The 6,957-nt window shown below is 39.2% G+C and overlaps 1 protein-coding gene across 1 annotated transcript in view; it reads right to left on the bottom strand.

Moving 5' to 3' along the window:
- The window catches only part of MIB1 (mindbomb E3 ubiquitin protein ligase 1), a 77,275-nt gene that overhangs the window by 69,477 nt on the left and 841 nt on the right, over positions 1 to 6,957 (bottom strand). The window lies entirely within an intron of this gene.

The following is a 6,957-nucleotide window of genomic DNA, read 5'->3' as shown; positions in this document are numbered from 1 at the left end:
ACTTTTGGGAAGGCATTTGGCCAAGAAATACATTTATTCTGGATGTGAAGGAACTAAGGAATTGGGTGCTGTAGGATTCTTCCACTTGACCTAACAGCAGGAAGAAACAGCAAAACAGCAGTATAATCAGGAATCATGTGATACAGAATAGGTCATCTCACTGTAAACTTAAATAAAAACTAAACACTTCTTGACAGTGGGTAAAAGCAGCTATGCAAAACTCAGCAAAATTTGTTTAGGAAAGATCAAGAAAAAAAAAAAGTACAAAGATATTTGACTCGAGTAATTTTACTGACCACAGTGTCTGGGACTTAAAACAAGAACAGTGCATGTCTGTACTTGAAGTATCTGATCTAAAGGGACATTTCTGTATCTCATAGATCCCTAAACACCATCCTAATAGATATGGCCTTTCTTCATCCATTCCCTGACACATGATTCCAGCAGCAACACCCACTTCAGCACATGCCTCACCTGATCATGCTGCTCCATTCTTTTCATTATGCACGCAAAAGGTTTTTGCAGACCTGGGATGCAAACTGCATCAAGAAATATACCAGGCTGGAAAACAGCCAGGAGGAAAAATATTCAGCTGAACTGGTTTCCCAATCTTCCCAATCCCATTATTTGAGGTGCTGCACAACCCTACTGCCATGAGGAACAAAGAATTGCAGGGCAGGAGCAGGCAAGTAATCCTGTTACAGAATGTCTAACCACTGCACCAGAGATCTGGAGGAAGAAGCAGATTTGTAGGCTTCTGGTGACAGTGGACTAAGAGACCTTGAACTTCATCTGCTAAAAAAAAGGGTAAAACAAGGTGCTACTATTGACCACATAATGTGATATTAAACTCTTATTCATGGCCATAATACAAAGAAAATTATTTAGATCAATACTATGTGTTAAAGAAGATTGAAAGAATTTAAGTTCAACTAGATATTATAGGTACACAAGCGTAGTAGGTTGACCTTGCCTGGCTGTCAGGTGTCCACTCAACCAGTCTCTCACTTTACCTCCTCAACAGGACAAAGAGTGAAAACAAAATGAAACAGCTTAGGTCAAGCTAAAAGTGGAATTATTTACCAAACATCATCACAGGCAAAAGAGATTTTACTTGGGGAAAATTTATAGCTAATTAAAAAAAAAGAGGATGGTGAGAAAAACTAAAAACTAAAACACCTTCTCCCTGTACTTCACCATCTTTGCAGAGACAACAATTCCTTCGTTCCAAATGCCTCTATCTCCCTGCTTCTTCCCAGGGTAGATTAAAACTACATAATCTTTTTGGTTGGAAAACGCCCTGAAGACCATCAAGTCCAGACATTAACTTAACACCACCAAGATCACCTCTAAACCACATCCCTAAGCAACATGCCTACACATCTTCTAAATACTTGCAGGGATGGTTATTCAACCACTCCTCTGGGCAGCCTGCTCCAGTGCTTGACAACCCTTTTGGTGCAGATGGGGAATGGAGGTCAGTCCATAATAGCTCCTCACACTTTTCCCCTGCCCCATCACAGGTCCTCTCCACAAGCTTTATTCCTTCAGGAAAACATTCTTTGAGCATGGGCTCCCCCATGTGCTGCAGTGAGGGTCCCTGCTCCACTGTGGCCCTCCCTGGGTGGCATGAGGACAACCTGCATCACTGAGGTGTCCATCTGCTGGTCAACCATCCACACCAAAACTCAGCACTGAGGACCTGACAGTGGCACTACAGATACTCAGGGGGAAGGAAGGAGACATTATGTCCAGTTTCAGACTAGTTTGGTTCTACCCCAGTGGACTGAAGCCTCATCATCACTGAGATAACGTATTTCAATTTACTTTTACCAAAAAGCAAAGCAGTTTATGCACTCTCAAACCATCCATGACGTAAATCAAAGCACAGTACATAAGTCATAAGAAAACCAGGAGACTGCATCAAGTGTAGGCTCTGGAGCCAAACTAAAATCCTGACCCAAAAGCAAAATCTGCCACATAAACTCTTCCCCTCTTCAAGGCTGTTGAAGAAAGCTTGAGAAACACAAATGTTACAAAGTTTATATTAGGAAAGAAAGCCTTCATTAAACTATTGGAATAAACTGAAGTGCCATAAAAACTTCAAAGTTCAAACAGCAGGTTACAGCTGACCAGTTCTGCACCAAAAGAGCACTCTAGCTGTCTAAACTGAGAGCTAGAGCACTTTAGCTCTCCAAACTGAGATAATGAAAAAATTTAACTTCTAAATATTCTTCAAAATTTCCTAGAAGAAGGCTATTTCAAAATGAAACAGGTTTTGTGTTGTATACACTTTAAAAACCAAAACAAACCAGGTAATGAGAAGGGTACTTTCACCATGCCTAGTTACTTTCAAATAACTCCTGTTTCCTTATGTCCCTTCACCTTTAGCACACCATAAAATCCAATATTCCTGATGTCCACTTGCCATTAATGCTTTCTACTATTTGAATTTCAAATTCGTTTTCTACCTTAATGCCATACCTTATTTTCACTTTTCTCATCTCTTCCTAAATCCTCCCTGGATTACCTAGCCCACTATTCCTTTGTCACCACTTATTTACACATCAGTTTTACAGCCCTTCTCAAGTTTTTGAAGCCCATGCTCACTCTTACAGATGTGAAAGGAAATAAAAGTGGTGTTGCTCAAATTGCTATTTGAGTTTCTTACAAATAGGTTTTTTGTACTGAAGATAATTAGATGGCAATATACAGCTGTCCAGTAAAAGGATTTTAACAGTAAAGTTAGATGTACAAGGGGTATCCACATTCACTCAGTGTTAAACAGAAGACACCAGTAGTGATTTCACTTCTCAGAACAAACAAAATCTGGTTTCCAATGGAGTCATTACTCTCTACAGAACTGTAATGAACTAAAGTCCCTTCATACCATAATGACAATAACACCATCACGTAAGGGATACTTAAAAATTGATTTATATACACCCTAATTTAAAAAGCAGTAACAATGTTTTGTTCTTCCTATTCTTTCACCCCAGACCATTTTTACATTAGGGCCAGACTTCAGGTAAATTGAAAACAAAAAATTCTTAGAGATAACCAGTTAGATTCTGAAAAACTGCATGAAAACTCCAATGACTGTTCCCACAAAAATAACTCATCTACTAAATACACCATCTGGAAGTAGCCAGCTGACCAATTATTATTGCAGACACAAAATGCCAGACTTGCTAAAGCATGTGTCCTATCTGGTAAGGGAATCACAAGATACACAGGAAGGGAGAGGATTATCATGTAGGAGACAAGGGGGAAGGGCAGGGAGAACAAAGAACATGTTTATTTAAAAAAACAGGCCTCCCAAGTACCACTACTCAGGAAGCTAATAATTTTTTTAATTTGTGAGGGCTCCTATAGGTATTTACAAGTAGCCACTAAAAAAATCTTGACTAAGACAACTTGCTGTAAATTACATTTGAAGTTCTAAAAGTAAGAACAAATAAATACACAGGATAAATCATAGGTGCTCTGTCTTTTAAAATGTTTTAACGTGTTTGACTTCATAATCAATTATGCCCCTTTTCAGGTACAAGAACCTATCAATACAATACAGAAAGCCACTCATCTCCTGCAGATAACACCCAGATTTTCAGTATTACCAGAATACAGCACATTATGCTTTCCACACTGCACTGATGCACGCTCCAGCTGGGGGATAATTCTGTATCAAGATTTCCATTTCCGGACTCCAGCCCCTCCGCCACCTCCCCTTATTCAAACACAATTTGGTAAATTCTTTCAGCAGGAAAATAATATTGTTACTTTGAATCAACTGTATAAAAAAGGAAATGAATGACAAATGAATTCTGCTCTACAGAAAGCAAATCTTCAGAAAAAGAATAAACAGAAAAAGTTTCTGTATTGCTCATGGCTATTATGTGAACATAGCCAGATGTGCTCTCTACAAACGTGCTACTTGTCTGGCCTTTAGCTCAGGTAAAAGGCTGCTTTCCTTTCTAAACAAAAAGCTTGGATTTATAACTTTCTTGCTTCTCTTCAACAACTCAGAAAGCGACTCCTGATTCTTTTCCAGAACACTGTCAAAAAAGAGGGACACTCAAGACTTGTAGATCCTGGCAAAAGTCTACTTCACAGAAAAAACAGGATTTATCTGCAAGTCACTGAACAACCACAATGCACTACTGATGTATCACATCTGACCACTTTCTCCATTGAGGAGCCAGCTACGCAGGACCTACCTGAAGTTTTACTTCCATGTGAAATTTTGATTCTTTCCAAATCCCTGGTTTACCAATTCTTCTCAAGTGCTCTGTCTCACTTAAAGCAATGTGAGCAATGTAAATAGGACCACACCAAAGGGCAGCTAATACAGCAAGCCTGGGAGACATAACCAAAACAACCCCAAACTTCGTATCACAAGTCCTTCATGACCCAGATGACTACATCTGGAGCAAAGAGTTTATAAGACATTCTTCATGTAAATGAGTTTTTATTTTAAGAAGACCATCCTAGAATCTTAATAGCCCTAAGGCTATTGAAGTTTTCTAAGATGTTAACATAGTGTCACAATGCTGGTAATAGCCTACAACCATTGAAAGACAAGAACAGTTTATCTTTTAAGTCCATGAAGCATAGTTCTTGCATATATATGCACATACATTAATCAAACTCAACTTGCCTTTTTTTTTAATAGAATGACCTTCAAACATTACTTTTATAACACTCTAAGTTCCTGATGCACCCCACTGTTCCTGGCTGCACAGGCCTCAAACTTAAAGCAGCAATTCCAGCTGCAAGCACCACCTCTAAGAACTTACAATCAAGACTAGTTTTGAACACATAATAGAAAGAACTCCCAGAAATAACCAATTTTTATTTTTACTATTTTACTTTTATATTTATCTTCCCTATAAACTTACATTGTGATTGTAAATTCATGAACCAGACAATTTTTTTTCATTTTAAACTATAAGAGCCATGACACACACTCCACTAAGTATCATCAAACAAAAAGCCACCCCATGCTTTATAACATTTTCTTGCTCAACATCATCATTAATACTACCACGAGAAATTCCTGATACCTAATCCCATTTACATTAATGTCCCTAGAGAAGTATCAAACTATATCATCCAAAGTCAGTCACTTACTCTAAGCAATGGACAGTCACCACCATGGAGAAAAAACAAATCACTACCAAAAGGTGAAAGAAAGTGACTTGCACAAGACTACAAAGTGAATCAGCAGTAAACGGAGGACTTCAGTCCAAACTGACAGCACCTTAACTCTATTAACTTTGCCCTTTTGTTACAGCTACTTTACAGAATTCTACTCTTCCTATCTCCAGGGAATAAAGACCTCAAAAGTAATTCCCGCTAGCAAAAAGCAACCCTGGGTACTTCCGCACAACAGTTCCATGAGGATGAGGATGATGTTCGCCAGAAACCTCAGGAAGAGAAAGACCATTTTGCTAAGCCTGACAACAGCAATGTGTGTGACACAATATACACGGTTTTATCTGAAACAGAACTTAAAATTGTAATACAAAAGTATAAACAGAAATTAAAATCAGAAGGAATAAAGCAAAAAATGGAAATAAAAATGTGACAGTTTTTAAACTGAATATTAAGTCTAGGCTTCCAGATACAGTTAAGAGGACACCATCTGCTTGCAAATATGTCAGGCAGGGCTAGAACAATGAGCATTCGAGGCTCATATGCAACATTTATGCATATGCTTCAGTTCTAAGCAGAAGCAGTCCCACTGGTTTCTACAGGACATCAAACACAGGTAAAAGTTTGTAAGCATAAACATCTGCAAGACAAGGACGGACAACTTGAAAGACTCCTCTTTCTTGTTTTAAAGCCCACTGCAAAAGGATTTTCAAAAAAAATCATCATCATCATCATGCCAGCAGAGAGGAAAATACCCAGTCACTGAAAAATTAAATCCATCTCAAAGGGTAACCATGCAATATTTGGGGTTCTTTCCTTAGCAAAGTTTTTTGTAATTAGTTAGAATGAATTCCATGGTTCTGTCTCCTCAAAAGTCTTTTAGCTTTAAGTACTGCTATAATTTTCCTTGCTGTAACACTACACGTAGCTGGCACAAAGATGGTCTCTCCATCACGTTCTAAATGAAAGACATACTACAAAAGAGTACAGCTCAAGTGCCTCAATAAATCAGTGCAAACACCTCATTACTGAGGCAATCCTGACTGGCCCAAAAGTCACCTCACGATATTTCTGATGAAACTTAACAATATATACATTTTTCTGCGTGAGTTTTCACTGTAAAAACAGGTGCTAAAATGAACATTTCTCTGCAGTGTTTGCAACACTAACACTGCCGCATAATGTCAGCGCAGATCAAATTCCATTGTCCAAAATGACAGGATTTAAAGCATAACTATCGAGCAGCTAAGTAAAAGAATGAACTCATGTGCTTCTTTTCCTCCCAGTACCTTTACTATTTTACAGCAGCTCTGGCAATACAGATAAAAGGCAACGTGCAGATTACAGGCACAAAACCACAGTATTTCAACCACTTAGTGTAACCTTTACAAAAAAGGTAGTACACATATATTCTGCAATTATCCCTATACTTGATTCAAGGATGACTGCCAGTATTTTACAAAACTGCTTTGAAATATAAATTCAAGAAGTGGGGATCGGGGCGTGAAAGCAAACCCAAATCTTGATATATCACCCTCTCTCCACCTCCTCCCCAGCACAACAGGAGCCTGCTGTCTGTGGCAGATCACTTTTGCTTTGTTTCCAATTTAGCAGTCCCGGGACATCTTCTGTCCCCGCGGCCCCGCGCTGTAGATTGTCCCAAGTTTCCGTGGACACACACACACACAGACACACGGACGCGCACAGACAGACACCCACGCCCGGGGAGAGGGAGGATGCCTGACTCCCCCCGCCCAAATCCAAGGCAAAGGCGCACCTCTAAAAGGGGAAGAAGGAAGGGCG

Source organism: Geospiza fortis, unplaced genomic scaffold, assembly GCF_000277835.1.
Source record: "Geospiza fortis unplaced genomic scaffold, GeoFor_1.0 scaffold53, whole genome shotgun sequence".
Lineage (NCBI taxonomy): Eukaryota > Metazoa > Chordata > Aves > Passeriformes > Thraupidae > Geospiza > Geospiza fortis.
This window is presented reverse-complemented; position numbering and strand designations above follow the sequence as displayed.